Source organism: Enhydra lutris, unplaced genomic scaffold (assembly GCF_002288905.1).
Source record: "Enhydra lutris kenyoni isolate GAN:26980312 unplaced genomic scaffold, ASM228890v2 scaffoldscaffold9, whole genome shotgun sequence".
Classification (NCBI taxonomy): domain Eukaryota; kingdom Metazoa; phylum Chordata; class Mammalia; order Carnivora; family Mustelidae; genus Enhydra; species Enhydra lutris.
The window spans coordinates 21,541,601-21,562,172 of record NW_019154093.1 but is presented as its reverse complement, the minus strand read 5'-3'; the positions used below and the strand labels follow the sequence as shown (position 1 = coordinate 21,562,172).

At 40.2% G+C, this 20,572-nt stretch overlaps 1 pseudogene; it reads right to left on the bottom strand.

Moving 5' to 3' along the window:
* Window positions 1-17,831: 17,831 nt before the first annotated feature.
* LOC111143097 lies at window positions 17,832-18,139 on the bottom strand (annotated as a pseudogene).
* Window positions 18,140-20,572: the final 2,433 nt, after the last annotated feature.

Here is a 20,572-nt window from a genome sequence, read left to right as displayed (position 1 = left end):
CTCTGAATTTGGAGCCTAGAGTTCTAATAGTAGAATGTCAGGTTATGAGAGTAAAATCTAGAGGTCCAATAGAATTTCAGTTTCAGAGAAAGAATCTACAGTTTCTGAAGTAGAAACTGGAGTTACAAGATTAGAACATGGAATTTTATCGTTAGAATCTTGGATTTTGAGATCAAAACTTTAAGTTCCAATAATACAGTACTGAAGTTTAAAGGCTTAGCTTGAAATACAAGCATAAAATATGGGGTTCAGATAGCACCATCTTGAATTTCAGTAGGAATCTTGACGTGGTGTAATGGTACCTTGAGGTGCAATATTAAATGATGAAAATTTGAAATTGGAATCTAGTTTACTAGATTACTATTAGAATCAGCAATAATGCTAATGAATAACATTTATCAAGTGCTTACTATGTGTCAAGCAGTAAATGCTTTACGTGTAGTATTGTTATTATCATTGCATTTAATGTTCACAAAAAAAATCTGCCAGGTGAGTTCTATTATTACTATTCCTATTTTACGAACAAGAAACTGAGGCCCAGATAATTCTGAGACTGAATGTAGAACTTGGAGTTATATTGGTGGAATCTTGATGTAGTTAGTTTTCATCTCTGTTTTCAACCATTATCCTATATTAATAGTGAATTTATTTTGCCTCAGCAACAATCACTGTTTGCTGTTTACTGAGGGAGGACTCTTTTAATTTTTTATTTAAGATTTTATTTTCAAATAATCTCTACACCTAATGTGGGGCTTGAACTCACATCCCCAAGATCAGGAGTTACATGCTCTACCTCCTGAGCCAGCCAGGCACCCCTCAATGAGGTAGGACTCTTAATCAGAAAGTAGGATTTTGTTGTTGGTGGTGGTGGTAGTAAGCAGGATCTCCGCTGAGCAGGGAGCTCCATGCAGGGCTCTATCCCAGGACCATGAGATCATGACCTGAGCCAAAGGCAGACGCTTAACTGACTGAGCCACCCAGGTGCCCCAGAGAGTAGGATTTTGACTGCTACTCCTAGAAGTGTATAAAATTGAATGTAACCTCCCTGTGTTCTTTGGCTGTAGATGAAAGAAGTCTTCCAATCAATGAGCCATGCAATTAGGCCTTGTTACGTGCTCTGAAGCATTCCAAAGACAAGACCCTGTCCTTGTCCTGAGAAACTAAACATGAATAAGCCAGGACAACCCCGATATAGAGCAGAATGTAATCCAGTGCTAAACTGTGTGTGCCGGCATTATTCAAACTGAGGGAAAGAGATCAGCATAGGCTACCACAGTCAGGGAGGCTCCACAAAGGAGGCTTTCAAGGCATTTCAAAGATAGGTAGAGTTTAAATAGGCAAAGAAGAAGATGGGGCATGTCAGTTGGGAAAATACTCAAGGAAAACATGGAAATATGATCTAGTATGGTATACACTAGCAATTTTTCAGCAAAGAAATATTTATGGAGTGCCTACTACTCACCAGACACAGTTTAGGTCCTAGAAAAAGAAAAAGAAATCACAAGAAGTTTCTGCCCCTGAGGAAATCGTGGGGAAGAACAAGTATAATGACTTTGGCATTAGACATACCTGGGTTTGAAAAACAGGCTTGTTAACTTACTATGTGACTAAGCAAGCCCCTCTGTATCTTCAAGCTAGTGTCTTCCTTTATACAGAGGATAATGATACCTTCCTTAAAGCATTGTTGTAAGGATTGTGTTCTTTCTCCACATTCTCACCAACACTTATTTCTTGTATTTTTTAATTTTAGGCTGGTTTTATTATTTGCTGAAACATTTGAGATCAAGTTGCAGTCTCATGACCCCTTACTCATAAATAAGGATTTATCTACCAAGAAAAAGGACATTTTCAAATACAATATAATTCTCAATTTCAGGAAATTTAACATTTGTTAAATATTTTTGTCTAACACATAGTCCTTACATAATTTTCACTCATTGTCCCACTGATGTCCCTTAGGCCAAAAAACAACTCTCCACAAATATTTTCACTTTTCTGCATGGGTTGGGCTTTCTGAGAAAAACAAACAAACAAACAAACAAACAAAAACCAAAAAAACCCCTGTCAAACCTGGTTTGAATAGGGACCCTAAAGAGAGAGACTTCTGAAGAGATAAAAAGTGTTAGATTCCCTACTTCTCAGCCACTTGTTAACATTCCACAAAGATGAAGTCAAGATCTTTTCCACCTTTCCCCAGATAGGAAGTGTTTACATTCCAGAGTCAAGATAGCTCTGTCCATTTCTGGAAGGAAGGATGGGCAGCTATGAAGGCCATTCTAGATTAGCTCTGAGGTTCATAATTTTGGAGTTTCTCTTACATAGTACAAACACCACTGTACAAGCAGTGACACCAGGCCCTTTTTCTGCCACCCTATGGGAAAATAGGACATAGAAAGCAGCTGCTAAGATTGCTGTGTCAGTAGAAACAGTCTCTCTCTGATCCAGATCTGGTGGTTTCATGTTCCCGTCTGTGTGTGCACACGTGTGTGTGCATGTGCACACACACAAAATTGCTCAAGTAAGGTAACATCTCAGACCCCTTACAGTTTAGGACTTAACCCTTTATAGCTTTTTTCCCTCCCCAGATCCAGTATCTTACTGGGGAATCACATGTTGCATTTCCTTTGTCAAGTTTCTTTAGTACCTTGTAATATTCACCCTTTAACCTTTCTTTGTCATTCATCTCACCAACACCTGTGAAAAGTTTAGACCATTTGTTCCGTAGTTCCCTTCTTTCTTACACGTGAAAAAGGATGCATATATACTCTTCTGCATCTTGCTTTATCACTTAACAATATAGCTCAGAGCTTATGCTCTATCAGTATATTGAGATCTTTCTTTTTTTTCTATGGCTGCATAATGTTTCATTGCTTGGGTATCCTGTTTCCCTAGTATATAGCATATACAGTAGGTATTCAGTGAGTGAGTGTTGAGGAAGTGGATGATTCTAAAAAAAAAAAAAAAGCACAAAGCTAAAGAAGTGGATGTGGAACAATTGAGCGGAAGAGCCATATATGGCCTCGACAGAGACTACTTTGGGGTCAGAAGACTGGGAATACGAATCCAGCACTCTTGGCATTAGACAGTGTGGCACAGGAGTTAAGCAAGCAAGCTCTGAAACCAGATACCACGGTTGGTTTGACTCTCCCACTTACTTAGCTCTGTTTCCCGGAGAAGCTGCTAAACCAATTGTGCTTCAGCTTCCTCATCTGTAAAATGGAAATGATAAGAGCACCTACTGCATACAGTTGTGAGAACTCAAGAAATATGACCTATCCTTTATAGAGAGAGCTCAGTAGTGATTAGCTGTACTTTATAACTATAATTTTTCTAAATTCCAGTTTCTTCATATGTAAAAGAGGGCTAGTAATAGGCATTCAGCAGAGAAGCTGTTGAGGACTAGGTGACATAATGCCTATGAGGCATCTAGCATAGTGATGAGCACAGAAAAGCAGTCATTAAAGAAACGTGATTACTGGGAGGGTTGTCAGTACTGTAAACTCCCCAAGGATTGTACTGTTTATCTTATTCATTAACTCAGGCCCAAACACAAGACCTGTCACGTTGGCTTTGGAGTTAGACAAACCTATTTGTGTTTATATTCCAGTTAGGACTCCTGCAAGATGTGTGATGTTGGACAAGTTACTCAACCTCTCTGATCCATATTTCCTCACTGATAAAACAAGGATAGTAGTACCTATCTCAGGGTAGTTGTTGGAATTAAATAGGATGATAGGTATAAACCTATCTGATCTCACCTTAGATGATGATTAAAAAAAAACAAAAGTAAAGCCGATGCCTGCCCATGTATGTATGCACTGCAAAATAGTTTTCTAATTATCTTCCTGTGGTGGACATGACAGTGTGACTTGCAAGCCTCCAACTCAGTGCCACTTGTGATTTTACCTCCAAAACAGGATTTTTTTTTTAATTTTATTTTTTATAAACATATAATATATTTTTATCCCCAGGGGTACAGGTCTGTGAATCGCCAGGTTTACACACTTCACAGCATTCACCATAGCACATACCCTCCCCAATGTCCATAACCCCACCCCCCTTCTCCCAACCCCCCTCCCCCCATCAACCCTCAGTTTGTTTTGTGAGATTAAAAGTCACTTATGGCAAAACAGGACTTTTAAAGTGCATGGAGATCTGTATGTGCAAACTTGAAAGCTAAAATAAATCAAAATTAAATTCGAATTCATTGAACGAGGTCATCATAAAAAGTAGCTATGTAGTTTAGTAAACTCGAGGTCATGACTGGTCATGTTCTGGGGGATAGGGCACAATCAAAGCTGTGGAAAAGTTCACATCCTTAGGTTTTAGTTCTATTTTATTAGGCTCAGGCAATAAGGTTAAGGAAATGACTCTCACAAGCAATGCCAAATGAGTTTCATTGTTCTGCTTTATTACCACTACCCCCAAACAGCCCTCAAGCCCTGAGGGAAGGAAGAAAAGGCAGATAAGAAGCAAAATAACACAAGGGGCAAGGTAAGAATCCTCTTGTGCCCTTCGTGAAGGTCAGGGCTGGGTAGCCCCTGGTGCAGGCAACCAGAGCCTCTGGCAGATAGCAGAGAGCTTTACTGAGGAAGTCACTTACAGAACCAGTGCTGTGTCCTATTTGCTGTCCCATCTGTTCTAACAGGCGGGAGTTAGCAAGATATCCCAATACCACTAAAAGGTCTAATTAGACAAAATGAACATTCAGAAGTTTATCAATGGCCTAGATTCTGGCTCTCTGGATTCAGTCATAGTCAAGATAATCTGACCTTAGTGGCCAATGATTCCACAAAGAATACATAAGATATGCATGTTCTTATATAACTATTTTGTAAAACATATGTCACACTTTAACATTTTTTGTTATCTGCAGAAAAGAACTTTGATTCCTTTTATTACTTGGTATACATTTTATAAAAATTAGGAAGACATATATTAAAATCCAACACACGGTTTTCAGTCATAATAGAAACCTGAGAGTAAAATAGAAGTCTGGCATCTTAAGGACCAATTTTTCCCCTGTGCCTCACAATGACATAGTTCCTTTGTAAGTTAATGAATGAATGAAGTAGCAAAAAAATGATTTGAATTTATGTCTAATTCCTGGACCCTTTTTCATTTTACTTGGCCATATTGTACTGATAAGCAGTCCTCTCTATTTTTATTTTTATTTTTTTAAGATTTTACTTATTTGACAGAGAGAGAGAGAGACAGTGAGAAAGGGAACACAGGCAGGGGGAGTGGGAAAGGGAGAAGCGGGCTTCCCGATGAGCAGGGAGCTTGAGGCGGGGCTCAATCCTAGGACCCTGGGATCATGACCTGAGCCTAAGGCAGACACTTAAATGATTGAGCCACCCAGGCGCCCCTAAGCAGTCCTCTCTAAATCCCGTGAAAATTATTCTGTAAGAGGAATAATGCTAATGAGTAAAATAGAAAGCTGTCATTTTTGTGCAAAGCTAAAATACTGACCCTCCAAAAATGTTAAATAACAATGGGAGTAATCCACCAGTGTCAGTGGGCTTAACCCTTACAGAATCATGTGGAATTCCAGGAGGTAGAAAAGATCATTAGGGATTTTCAAATATGTTCAGGTAATAGAGGTCCTAAAAGTCACAGAGCTCTTTGCAAAACATCACATTACTAAGAGCTAATATCATTACATAAACAAATCATCTCACTAGCAGACACAGCATGGTGTAATGGGAAGAAACAGCCTTTGAAGTCTCACAGATCTGAGTTTTCCATTCATTAGCTTGAGACTTTGAGTAAGTTAATTACTCAAGTTGGTTAACCTTTCTGTGCCTCTAAGCCCTCATGTGAAAAGTAGGGAAAGCAAATCCCTGTTTCAGGGTTGTTAAGGATTATTTTCAATATATGGTTTATATATGGACAAGTGATAGCTATAGGTCCATAATTTTCTATCCAAAAATTCTCAGACCCAGATTTATTTCAGAATTAGGAAATTTTTTGGATTTAAAAAATTTAACATAAGACATAGGTCATATAAGTAAGAGTCCAGGTGAATCTGAGGCAGTACCCTATAATCAATTTTTATGTTTCTGCAGCTTGTACCACATTTATTAAAAATATACTTTTTGGGGGGGCACCTGGGTGGTTCAGTCGGTTAAGTATCTGCCTTCGGCTCAGGTCATGATCCCAAGGTCTTGGCATCTAGCCCTACATCAGGCTTGCTTCTCAGCAGAGAGCCTGCTTCTCCCTCCTCCCTCTGCTGCTCGCCCTGCTTGTGTGTCCTCTCTCTCTCACTGTCAAATAAATAAATAAAATCTTTTTTATTTTTTAAAAGATTTTATTTATTTATTTGACAGACAGAGATCTCAAGTAGGCAGAGAGGCAGGTAGAGAGAGAGGAGGAAAGAGGCTCCCCACTGAGCAGAGAGCCCGATGCGGGGCTCGATCCCAGGACCCCAGGACCATGACCTGAGCTGAAGGCAGAGGCTTTAACCCACTGAGCCACCCAGGCACCTCAATAAAATCTTTTTAAAAGAAGTTATATATATACATACTTTTTTTCAACCCATCTTTTTTTTCCCAAAGATTTTGTTTATTTTTGCAGAACCCAGGGACCTTGGGACCATGACCTGAGCTGAAGGCAGATGCTTAACCAACTGAGCCACCCAGTTGAGCCACCCCTAAATCCATTTTGAATCTGGTTAGGATTTTGGATTTGCGGATAAGGGATTGTAAACATATATTATTACTTGAAGATAACATGACTTTATATATATATGTAGATCTCCAAAGTCTAAGAATATCTGTGTTTTTTTATGAAGGATGTGTTGGTGCCAAATTCAAGTCTTTTTTTTTTTTTTTAAGATTTTATTTATTTATTTGACAGAGAGAGATCACAAGTAGACAGAGAGGCAGGCAGAGAGAGAGAGAGAGAGAGGGAAGCAGGCTCCCTGCTGAGCAAAGAGCCTGATGCGGAACTCGATCCCAGGACCCTGAGATCATGACCTGAGCTGAAGGCAGCGGCTTAACCCACTGAGCCACCCAGGCGCCCCCAAATTCAAGTCCTTTTTGCCAGTTGGTGCATCCATTCTCTGGTAGCTGCCAATGTTGGCTATTAACAATTCAGTTTTCCCCCTTCTTGGAAACTTGTCTTCAACTAGACAAGTTCGGGGCAAGGGAAGTGGGGTGAATTGTCTTGGGGGCAAGGGAAGTGGGGAGAATTGTCAATGGCTGTCTAACATAGTCCCATGTCTGATGAGATTAATCTTGGGGTACAGTTCTTGTTTTAGAGTTTCCCTGTGGGATTACTCTTCAAATCTACACTTTTCCTTAGTTTTTCTCCCCTCTCCTATGTTGCTTCTGTCTCCTTGTTTGAGCAAATCCCTCAATAAATCACTTGAACCGGAATCCCTATCTCAGGCTCTGCTTCTAGGGAATGTAACCTATGACATCTGTTGCCAAGAGTGCTCCTAGAAAGCAGATCCTAATGATGGTATTCTGGAGTTGGGATCACACAAGGACTGTGGGGTACGTGGGATATGAGATTCCCTGACATACTGTGGAGGTAATTGCAGTCTTTCACCTGTAGTGATTTGGGGTAGGATACAGGTAGAAGGAAAGGGATGCTCAATGTAATAGCTGCAATGTCTCAAGCATTTGAAAGATAGACGGGAAATAACAATTATAAGGATTGTGGAAGTGGGTGACTGTTGCTAAGAGCCATTGATTACTCATGAAAGAAAATGACAGGCTGAGATATGTTAATCAACAATTCAAAACAAAGGACCTCACTGTTAGGATTTAAAGAGACTCTCATCTCTTGGGGTACCTGAGTGGTGCAGTCCAAGTTAAGTGTCTGACTCTTGGTTTTGGCTCAGGTGTTAATGTAAGGGTCATGATCTCAGGGTTGTGATCTGAAACCCTGCGTAGGGCTCTGCATTCATTGAGGAGTCTGCTTAAAATTCTCTTTCCCTCTCCCATTCTCTCTCAAATCAATAAGTAAATGTTTTATTTTTTATTTTTATTTTTTTTTAAAGATTTTATTTATTTATTTGACAGAGAGATCACAAGCAGGCAGAGAGAGAGGAGGAAGCAGGCAGAGAGAGAGGAGGAAGCAGGCTCCCCTAGAGAGCAGAAAGCCCGATGCGGGGCTCGATCCCAGGACTCTGAGATCACGACCTGAGCCGAAGGCAGCGGCTTAACCCACTGAGCCACCCACACGCCCCAGTAAATCTGTTTTAAAAAAAGATTTTACTTGGGGCACCTGGGTGGCTCAGTGGGTTAAAGCCTCTGCCTTCAGCTCGGGTCATGATCCCAGGGTTCTGGGATCGAGCCCCGCATCGGGCTCTCAGCTCCACAGGGAGCCTACTTCCTCCTCTCTCTCTCTGCCTGCCTCTCTGCCTACTTGTGATCTCTGTCTGTCAAATAAATAAATAAAATCTTAAAAAATAAAAGATTTTATTTATTTTTTTGATACAGAGAGAGGGAGAGAGAGCGAGCACAAGCAGGCAGAGTGGCAGGTAAAAGCAAGCTTCCAGCTGAGCAGGGAGCCCAACATGGGGCTTGATCCCAGGACCCTGAGATCATGACCTGAGCTGAAAGCAGAGACTTAACCAACTGAGCCACCCAGGCACCCCAAATAAATAAATCTTAAAAAAAAAAAAAAAGATAAAAAATAGAGACCCTCAACTCTTGCAACCAATGGTCAGAGACAATTAATTACAAAGCAGAACTGTGAGAATTGGAGAATTTTAGAGAAGTTTGAATTCTCAGTGTATGAGAGTCTCTTCATAAAATTTGGGTCCTAAAAAAAAAAATGGGGTCCTGATAGGGAAGAAGTAGTACCCTTGAATTTGAGGTAAAGATATCTAAGTAGAAGCACTTGATAAATATGAATCCCAAGATTTCCTCTGAATCCTCTTGTAACAGAGCTAATGTGAATTCACTTCTTAGTGAGTCACAGAAACTACATCGGCTGAGTTGTCACACAAATGAAACTTTATTTGCAACAAATAAGGAGATACAGGGGGTAATTTCCAAAGATGTGTCTCCCTGAGCAAGGGTGAATGGGTTTCTTTTATTTAGGGTCAGGATGAATATTTAATTGAGGAAGGCTTATTGTGTGTGTAGAGGCAAGCATAAGATTACACTTGTGCCTTAAGAAAACATGCCTGTACATGTATTGTATATTATGTAAGTGAAGCTTATACTCTTCCTTGGGTGGAGATTTTAATATTGTAATGAAATAAAGGTAATTGTTAGTCATTCCAGAGGTCATGCCATGGCTCATCTGCACAGGTGCAAGTTGGGGGGTTAGCTCAAACTGGTCTGGGTGATATGGGCTACCAGAGCTCTTCCTCGGCTTGCAGAATAGTTTTGGTTTTCATCACGGGATGTTACACCAATAGGGTCTTTTGTCTGAGTTAAGAAGTCAACTGGAAAGAAGGGAAATGTAGGAATGCTTAAGAGAAATGTGGGACAAAGGTCTGTGGGTACAAGCAGGTGAGCTGTAAAAGTCATGTCTTGGGGTCTAGCTGGTAACACCCTGGGCCTATAGGAGTGACCCATTCTCTCAGGAAGGAAGATAAAGGCTCAACCCTCCCCACTTTGAAGTCCCCTTCAGGATCTTTTCCAATTTCTTTTCCCAGCCATGGATCCATATCTAGAATCAAATAGCCTAACTAGGCAAGATTATATCCCAAAGTAGCTATAGGACCTGACTTACATATAATGACAAGTACCAAGAGAGTATGCCTGAGGGTTGGATAAATGGGGGTGGAATTTAAGGCTGGATAAGGGACAATTCATCAATATCAGGGCACTCTGCTATGACATAGGATTTAATACTCTGCCAGCCCCAAGAGATGGTCCTACACTGCTGGGATGGTTCCTTGAAGCTCGAAAAAGTGATAAGTCTGTATTAAATCAGGTAGACAGGAGTGACTGGGTGTCTCAATTGGTTAAGTGTCTGCTTTTGGCTCAGGTCATGATCCCCAGGGTCTTAGAATTGAGCCCTACGTCAGGCTCCCTGCTTCTCCATCTCCCTCTACCCGCTACCCTGCTTGTGTTCTCTTTCTCTCCCTCTCTCTCAAATAGATAAATAAAATCTTTAAAAAAAATAAGTAGGGGGAGCCTGGGTGGCTCAGTTGGTTAAGCATCTGCCTTTGGCTCAGGTCATGATCCCAGGGTGCTGGAATTGAGCCCCATGTTGGGCTGCCTGCTCTATAGGGAGTCAGCTTCTCCCTTTCCCTCTGCCTGCCACTCTGCCTACTTGTGCGCTTTCTCTCTGTCTCTCTGTCAAATAAATAAATAAGTAAATAAAATATTTTTTTTAAAAAAGTAGATATGACAGAACTGCCAAGAAAACTATGGTTAAATGAATCAAAAGTCTCCAAGAAGTGGGCCTGCTATAACAAATCTATTACCTAAGACAGAAGAATCCACCACGCTTTATGGAAGAGCCTGGAAGACACTCCATTTACGGAAGCAACAAGGAATGCACTAGCTAAGGAAAGTGTTAGAATCACTAATAAATGGAGTCTTTGGCCAGATATGTCTCACATTGGTTCCACTAGGTACATGGACCTACCCAGTTATTTTGCCTATTCCTGAATGTACAATAGGAATGGGCATACATAGAAATGGAAGAACCCTCGCATTAGTTTCTTGACCTATAGAATGAGAGCTACTAAGTACTAGTAAGAAATGCCAAGTGGAAGCCTCTGAAACTGCTCCTTGACAATGGCCAAAATAAATAAAAAACCTGTCACATTTTAGGGGACTGGCAGAGTTTAGTGCCTCAAAACATTAAAGAATGCAAGAATGATGGTCCCTGTCATATTCACATTTAATCCATTAGTCTGCCTCTACAAGAACTGGTAGGTCATGGCAGATGACAAGTAGACTAGCAGAAACTTAATCAAGTAGTGTCTCCAACTATACTTGCTATCCTAAATGTGATACTTTTCTAGAAGAGATTAGTGGAGCCTTAGGTACATGGTATATAGCCACTGATTTGGCAAATGTGTTCTTTTCCACACCTATTTGAAAAGATGATCACACTGGATGGGCAACAGTAAGCATTCATGATCTTGCCCCCAGCATCATGTTAATTCACATGTTCTTTGTCCATAATATAATCTAAAGGGATCTGAACTTTTTGAACATCTTGCGGAACATCATATTGGTACAGTATGTCAATACTATCATGTTAATCAGACACCATAAGAAGTATGTGGTGATTAATCTGGATGCCTTGTTGAGGCCCTTGCACTCCAGAATATGGGGGAGAAACCATACAAAGGTTTAGAGGCCTGCCACATTGGTGAAGTTTTTAGGGGTTCAATGATCTGGAACTTTTGGGGATATTCCCTCCAAAGAAAAGAATAAACCATTGCACAAAGTACCTCTTGCCACCAAGAAGGAAACACATTGGGGCGCCTGGGTGGCTCAGTGGGTTAATGCCTCTGCCTTTGGCTCAGGTCATGATCCCAGGTCCTGGGATCGAGCCCCACATCGGGCTCTCTGCTCAGCAGGGAGCCTGCTTCCCTTCCTCTCTCTGTGCCTGCCTCTGCCTACTTGTGATCTCTGTCTGTCAAATAAAATAAATAAAATCTTTAAAAAAAAAATCTTAAAAAATAAAAGAAGGAAACACATTAGGAGTCTCTGGGTTTTGGAGGCAGCATATTCTGTACTTGGAAATACTGCCATGACCCACTTATCAGTGGGTACAGGTTAGTGCCTTTGATTGGGTCCCAAAGCAAGAAAGGACTCTGAAAGGTCAAGACTGAGGTACGAGTAGTGCTGCTGCTTATGCTATATGACTCAATAAATCCCATGATACTTTAGCCATTTGGGGGTAGAGAACAACACTGTGTGAGACCTCTGGCTGATAGTTGACTCAAATACTTGGTCATCCATGCATTTATAAATTAAATTGATACCAGTTTACCTTATATGTGCTTATGTATTCCAGGCCCTGTCCTGAACACTGAAGACACAAAGATGTAATAAAACCTATTCCCTGTTCCCAAGTAACTCAGAGTCTAATCGTACTCTCACCATTGCATGCTATTTGATTCATCCATTCCTCTCTCTTTCCTGGCATTTGCTAAGATTCAGGTAGTGATAAGGAGGGCTTGAATGGGGAAAAACTTGAGAAAAATTCTATAAAAATATATTACAGGGGTGCCTGGGTGGCTCAGTGGGTTAAAGCCTCTGCCTTCTGCTCAGGTCATGATCCCAGGGTCCTGGGATGGAGCCCCAAATCAGGCTCTCTGCTCAGCAGGGAGCCTGCTTCTCTTCTTCTCTCTCTCTGCCCTCCTCTCTGCCTGCTTGTGATCTCTCTTTGTCAAATAAATAAATAAAATCTTTAAAAAAAATAAAAATAAAAAAGTGTATTACAAACTGGCCAAGACCACGGTGATTTGATTTGAATAGGCCATATTAGTCATGCTTTAATAATAAAAACTCATTTTGATTCCCTACAATGTGTACACACTTCATATACATTTATTTTCCCCAATAATTCTGCAAGGTATTGTCATCTCTCACTCTCCACATGGAAAAATGGAGGTCTAGGCAATTAAGTAAATCATTCAAGTCATATACAGAGTGATGGAGCTAGAATCTGAATGGACAACCACTGGTGGGCCCTCAAAACCTCTTTACCATTATACCATACTACCTTCATGCTAATTTCACTGGTCCATAGTGGTCTGAAAATACCTTAATTTATTCCAACTCCTTCATTTAACATTAGATTCCCATTTGACACCCTCCAGTGACAGTCAGCTCTTCAAAGCAGTCCTTTTCATCTATGATCAGGAGATTCTTTTGGAGGAAATGCAAATGTCTTCTCTCTAGGATCATTTAGGTACAGGGAATGCTCACTCAAGCTAGTTTAAACAAACAGTAATGGTGGCAGAGAGAGGTATTTTAAAAACACAAAAATCTCACTGGCAAGTTAGCATCCCAGGAGCAGAAAAAGGACAGCCAGTCTTCATGAGGACAGGACTTTTTTCTGAGGCTGTATTCTGTCTAGGGTTTTATAACCTATGATTTCTGCTTCATTCTTACCAGCTTCCCCAGCTTGCACATTACCCACCATTAGCACTCTAGCTCCATCCTTCTTGACCTTTTAGTTCAAGGGTCCATTGTTATCTAAGTCTAATTTTAGTACAAAGTGTTTAAAAATAAATGGGTTGGCCCAGCTTAACCTATGGATTGGATGTTGGATCAGTGTTCTACCCTTGGTCTGACCACCTATGCCTGGGGTGGAGTCACTCTGAAAACATGGCTGTCTGGTCTTGAGCAGGATGTGTGGATGTAAAACAATTTCAGAGGGGAGTATGAGCTGGGTTTAACACACTGTTCAACCTTGTATAGAAAACAAAGATGAACATCTTCTGTGACACTTAAAGTCTGTGGCGCTTACTTGATTCATGGTATGATTTCTTTTTAAGATTTTATTTATTTATTTGAGAGATAGAGAGCAAGTAAGAGAGGGCATGAGAGGGTAGAAGGTCAGAGGGAGAAGCAGACTCCTGGTGGAGCCAGGAGCCCAATGCCGCACTCTATTCTGGGACTCCAGGATCATGACCTGAGCTGAAGGCCGTCACTTAGCCGACTGAGCCACCCAGCAGCCCCATGGTATGATCTTTTATTTTCTATGTTTACTGTTTTCTAACTGTATTGTAAGTACCATGGAGGTAGGGATTTGCTCCTATCCATCTCGGTCCTTCACAGCATCTATCCAAGTGTTCTCAACATTGTCACCTTGGAGATAACTTGATGCTGAGGTAAACTGTTTTCCTAGTATTTGTGGTGGGATACAACCACCTATTGTTGGCCAATCTCTTAAACATAGGGTAGTGAGAGGCGTGCTGACACTTTTTTTGAGTTGGGGAGAAAGGGCAGGGGAGGGGGGAGAATCCTGAGCAGGCTCTGTGCCCAGCACAGAACCAGACAAGGGGACCAATCCCACAACCCTATCATGACCTGAGTCAAAATCAAGCATCAGGTGCTTAACCAACTGAGCCACCAAGGTGCCCGACACTTTTTTTCTTATTGTGGTAAACTGTATGTAAAATTTACCACTTTAACCATTTGTGAGTATACGGTTCAGTAATATTAAGTACATTTATATTGTGCAACCACTACCACTATCCATCTCCAGAACTTTTTCATTATCCCAGACTAAGTAACCACTGTTCGGTCTCCATACATTTGACTATTCTAAGTTACCTCATATAAGTAGGATCATCTAATATTTGTATTTTCGTTCTGGCTTACTACACTAAGGAGATTATCAAGGTTCCTTCTTATTTTAGCATGTATCAGAATTACAATCTGTTTTAAGGCTCAATGATATTCCATTATATGTATATGCTTTTTGTTGATTCCTTCATCTGTTGTCAGACATTTGGGTTGTTTCTACTTTTTGGATATTGCGAATAATGCTGTAATGAACATGGGTGCACAAACATCTCTGCTTTTGAGTATATACCTAGAGGTAGAATTGTTGGTATCTCTGTTTAATTTTTTGAGCAATCACTAATCTGTTTTCCTCAATGGCTGCAAAAATGCACAAATGTTCTAATTCCCCACATCCTTGCCAATTCTTTTTTTTTTTTCAGTGTTCCAAGATTCATTGCCAACACTTTTTTAAAAAACTATTTATTTGTTTGAGACATTCAGCATGAGCAGGGGGAGGGGCTGAGGGAGAAGGACAAGCAGACTCCCTGCTGAGCAGGGAGCCCGACAGAGGCCTGGATCCCAGGACCTCACTGAGATCATGACCTGAGCAGAAGTCAGACACTTAACCAACTGAGCCACCCAGGCACCCCAGTACTTTTCCTCCCCCAAATAACCATTCCAATAGGTGTGAAGTGGTAGCTGATTATAGTTTTAACTTGCATTTCCCTGATGATTAGTGGCGTTGAACATTTTCTCATGTGCTTACTGGTTATTTGTGTATCTCCTTTGGAAAAACATCTATTCAAGTCTTTTGCTCATTTTTGAATTAGGTGGTTTTTGTTTTTGGTTTTTGTTATTGAGTTGTAGTTATTTATATATTGTGGACATTAATTCCCTTTTTCAAAAAAAGATTTTATTTATTTATTTGACAGAGAGAGACAGAGGGAACACAAGCGGGGAGTGGGAGAGGGAGAAACAGGCTTTCCACTGAGCAGAAAGCCCAATGTGGGACTCTATCCCAGGACCCTGGGATCATGACCTGAGCTGGACATTAATTCCTTAGCAGATGTATGACTTGCAAACATTTTCTCCTATTATTTTTTTTTTTTAAGATTTTATTTCATTTGAGTGAGCTCAAGAGAGCACAAGCCAGGGTGAGGGACAGAGGGAGGGGGGAAGCAGACTCCCCACTGTGCAAGTAGCCCTACGCAGGGCTCCATCCCAAGACCCTGAAAGCATGACCTAAGCCAAAGGCAGATCCCTAACAGACTGAACCACCCAGGCACCTGCTTTCTTCTATTCTGTGGGTTGCTTTTTCACACTTGATGTCCTTTAAAGCACAAAAATTAAAATTTTTATGTAGTCTAATTTTTTTTGTTGTTATCTGTGCTTTTGATGTCATATCCAAACAATTATTGCTAGATTCAATGTCATAAAGCTTTCTCCTGTTTTCTTTTCAGAATTTCACGGTTTAAGTCTTAGTTTAGGTCTTTGATCCATTTTGAGTTAATTTTTGTCTGTTGTATAAGGTAAGGGTCTACTTTCATTCTTTTGCATGTGGGTATCCAGTTTTCCAGTACCATTTGCTGAAAAGACCATCCTTTCTGCATTGAATGGTCTCTGTACCCTTGTCAAAATAATTTGACCACACATGTGAGGGTTTATATCTGGGCTCTCTATCCTCTTCCATTGGTCTATATGCCTATCTTCATGCCAGTACATTGGAGCCTTGTAGTAAGTTTTGAAATTAGAAAGCGAGTCCTCCAACTTCAACTGTTTCGAGTATTTAGGACCTCTTATGATTCTATATAAATTTCAGGATGGGTTTTTCTATTTTTGCAAAAGATTTTGCTGGAGTTTTGACAGGGATTGCATTGAATATGCAGATTTTTTTTTTTTTTTGTATTTACATCTTTAAATGTTAAGTCTTCCAACCCAGGAATATGGGATATCATTGTATTATGTCTTAATTTCTTTCAGCGTGTTTTATAGTTTTCAGTGTAGAAGTCTTTTTTTTTTTCCCCAAGATTTATTTATTTTTGGAGAGAGGGAGGGAGCAGGGGAAGAGGGAGAGGGAGAGAAATCTCAGACTTCCTGCTCAGTGGGGAGCTCAGTGGGTCTCAATTCCCAGATACCAAGATTATGGCCTGAGCTAAAATCAAGAGTTGGACGCTCAACCAACTGAGCCACCCAGGTGCCCCTGAGTGTAGAAGTCTTTTGCCTCCTTGGTTAAGTTTGTTTCTAAGTATTTTATTCTATTTGATGCTGTTATAAATGGAGTTGTTTTCTTAATTTCCTTTTTGGATTATTCATTGTTATGAATAAATCAGAAATACAACTGATTTTTGTATGTTGGTTTTGTGTCCTGCAACTTTGCCAAATTTATTAGTTCTTTTTTACTAGACTTTTTTTTTTTTTTAAGATTTTATTTATTTATTTGACAGACAGAGATCACAAGTAGGCAGAGAGGCAGGCAGAGAGAGAGGGGGAGGCAGGCTTCCTGCTAAGCAGACAGCCCAATGCGGGGGGCTTGATTCCAGGACCCTGGGATTATGACCTGAGCTGAAGGCAGAGGCTTTAGCCTACTGAGCCACCCAGGCACCCCTTGTTTTTGTTTTTTAAGTTTATTTATTTTAAAAGATTTGTTTGAGAGAGAGAATGAGCAGGGGAAGGTGCAGAGGGAGAGGGAGCAGAGGGAGAGAAGCAGACTCCTTGCTGAGGGTGGAGTCAACATGGGGCTCAATCTCACACCCCTGAGACCATGACCTGAGCTAAAATCAAGAGTTGGATGCTTAACCTACTGAGCTTATTATTTTTTTAAATGCTCTCTACATGTGAGGCTCGAACTCATGACCCTGAGATCAGGAGTCATATGCTCTTCCACCTGAGCCAGCCAGGCAACCCAGACTTGCTTTATCTTTTGTTTGATTTTTAAACAGAAAAAGTGTGTCTGCAGAATAAATTCATCACCTTGCTCAAGTTTACTGAATATTTTTGACAAGGTATGCTAAAAGGCGGCAAAATTTTCAGAAGAAGCACCAGTGTCAGGGAGATCAACTTGTGTAACCCCAGGAGTTTTTGCCCAAACACTCCAATTAAAGATCCTGTCCCAGGTTATGTATCTAATTATTAAGTCTATAAAAGTCAATTCCTGAATATACAAAAATTACAAATCCTACTTTAAGAAAGCTTCAAACTTACTTCTTTACTAAGTCTTAAGATAGGTTTGACTTTAATTGCGGGGGGGGGGGGGGGTGCAGCCGGGCGGCCCGGGGGGGGGGCGGGGGGGGGGGGGGGGGGGGGGGCGGAAAAAAAAAAAAAGATAGGTTTGACTTTAAGCTAATATTGAGTGATATTTGAGTATATATGAGGTTCCCTCTCTGTAGGCCACATACACATAATTTCCATTTCAGTGAACACTTGTCAAATGGTGTGGGGTGATGTTTAGTATGTAGACTCTAGAATTTGATAGATCTAGATTGGAATCCTTGTTTTCCTACCAATCAGTTGTATAACTTTTGGCACCTTCTCTAAACCATTTATTCTTCCTCTTTAAAGTAGGACTGGGATGCCTGGCTGGCTTATTTGGCAGAGCATGCAACTTTATTATTTTTTTTAAACATAACCTCAAGATTTTGTCATCTTCATAATAAAATATGAAGCTTAGAACTGGATCACTTGCCCCTTTCTTTTATCTCCTCCCAGTTCAAAATGCTTGCATCTCTTAATGGTCAGCATTCTTAGATCTGCAGTTGGGCTCAAAATATTCAAGCCTCAGTACAATCTTCTTTGTAGTTTTAGTCTTTTTCTGAAAAATTGGCTTAGTCTGCCCACCATAGCCACTCTGCTTCCTGTTATATAACGCTGCTTTCCCTAGGCATAATCTTTGCCTTTCTTGTTGTCACTTTGTGGGGTTGGTGCTTGCCATACTTCTTGCAGAAAAGTCGGCAGGTTTTGGGAACATTCACCATATTTGCAAGCATGCTATTGGCACAGAAAGCAGAGCATGCAACTCTTGATCTTGCGATCATGAGTTCAAGTCCTACGTTGGGTGTAGAATTTACTTAAAAAATAAATAAGTAAAAATAAAAATAAAAGTTGGATACAGTATCTGTCTCACTGGACTGTTTGAGTTCAATGAGATAACTGTATCCAATAGTTTTCATTATGTATTAGTTATTATGATCGTGAGTAGACTACATGTTGGTTACTATGCTAAATGTTGGGGATAAAAGATGTATGACACCCCACCTGCCCTCAAGGTGCTCACGATCTAGAGGGGTTAAATATAAGGAAAATTAAATAATCTTAATATTGTACTATAGTAAACATATGTGCAAAGGAATGGAAGCTTGAAATAGAATGGCATGTTGGAGATAAATGTTAAAGGCTGTGACATGCTCAGATATGAAATTTAGGTAGTTTGTCTCCTGTGTAGAGGATGAGCTGAAGGGAGTGACTCATAAGACCAATGGGGAGGATATGATAATCCAGGCAAACTTATATGGCAGAGCAATTTAAAGGTTGAACTGGAGGATAGCAGTGTAGAATGGAGCCTTGCTGTGCCTAGAACCATGAACTCCTTTCTGCCATGACTTGGGAGATGACACACTTGAATCATCTTTTGTCTTCATGTTAACCATTTAAGGGGTTCTAAGGAACCCTATCTGACCATTTTTCAGACTTATTTTACAGAAGAGGAAACAGGTTCAGAGAGCAAGGCCATCATTGCATTATTACAGGGGCACTATTCACACTGTGTTCTATAAAAATGGTGTTCCCTGGAACACAACAAATATGAATGACAGCCTCTGAAGTTGTGTACTGTAGCAGCCTGGTTGCAAAGGTTGCAGCATGGTACGTAATGGAACTGATGTCTATCTAAAAACCTGTGTATTTCCTACTATACCATACTATGTCTAATCATGATGTCATTTATGGATACATAGCATAATTGGGTTAAACACTGACTTACAACAAAGAAACAAATCAAACACAGCCCAATATGGGTCTTCACAGGAACCTGGTATGCATACTAAATTAGTGGAATCCCATAAATACTAATTAACAACAAATCAAAGTGCTTTATGTATTCTTTTTTTTTAAAAGATTTTATTTATTTGTCAGAGAGAGAGAGAGAGCGCACAAGCAGGGGGAGTGGCAGGCAGAGGGAGAAGCAGGCTCCCCACTGAGGAAGGAACCCGACATGGGATTCGATCCTAGGACCGTGGGATCACGACCTGAGCCAAAGGCAGACACTTAATCCACTGAGCCACCCAGGCGTCCCATTTCTTAAACCATTAGTTAATAGGAAAAGTAGGGTAAAACAAGGATAGGGTCCCAACTATTTACTTGGGGCTTCCCTAAGACAGATAAATGAGGAACTTCACATGAATGGAAAGGACTAATCACAAAAACTAAGACCATGAATCAATTTTGTACAGACATTTCTTGAATTATCCCCAAATTTTAAGGTAAATTTTCCCAGCAAATGCTTATTCTATAGTTATCTTGGCAAAAAATACATGATCCTCTTAGAAAGAATACATTTAGTTATTATGTCATATATTAAAAAGCTGTATAATTAATATTTATGCCAAGAACACTATTTACAAAAGTTTCATCCATAATTATCCATGCCTGCTCACTCTGAAGGCAGGAACATTTCTTTGGATTGAATCAAGATCTCAAGATGCCTTTTCCAGGAAAGGGGAAGGTATGAAAATACAAAACAAAAAAGAATACTGGCCCGGCTTATTGCACCCAAAGGAGGCCAGCCATTAAGAGTAGTCTGGGTGAGTAGTTAAAATGTGATCAAAAAGGAAAAAGAGGAAACAGTATACACATACAAAAAAGCTTTATGGGTCTTGATAAAAACACACATTTCTGAAAATATATAAAATCAGTTCCTTGAGAATTTTCAGAAATGAGATTCATCGAATTACAGGAGCAGGAAAAATGTTAAGATTTAGAAACATCGCACTTGTCTGATGATGAACTTCAGAGCAGTTAGGTGACCTGGCCAGGTCGCATGGTTAACGCCAAGCCTAGACCAGGACCCAAGTTTCCTATTTCCAGATGAGTGCTTTTTTTCAGTTGCTATACTATCTCTTACATGTTCTTAATCACTTGGAAGTCTCCATAACTCTCTGTCCCACAATGCACACATTGGGGACAGAGGAAAAGAAATCTGGACTATGTAGACCATTTAGAGCTATTAACCTAACAATGGATGAAACATTATTTCAAATAATGACTGGGCTGAAATTCCTCTGGGGCTGGGGAGTAGAGAGGAAATATAAAAGAAGGAAATTCTGTAGACAATAATAAGAGAAGCACAAGAGGAAATATTATCCTCTTTTGTTATTTTATTACTGTTACTTTATTTTGTAGTTAGGTCCATA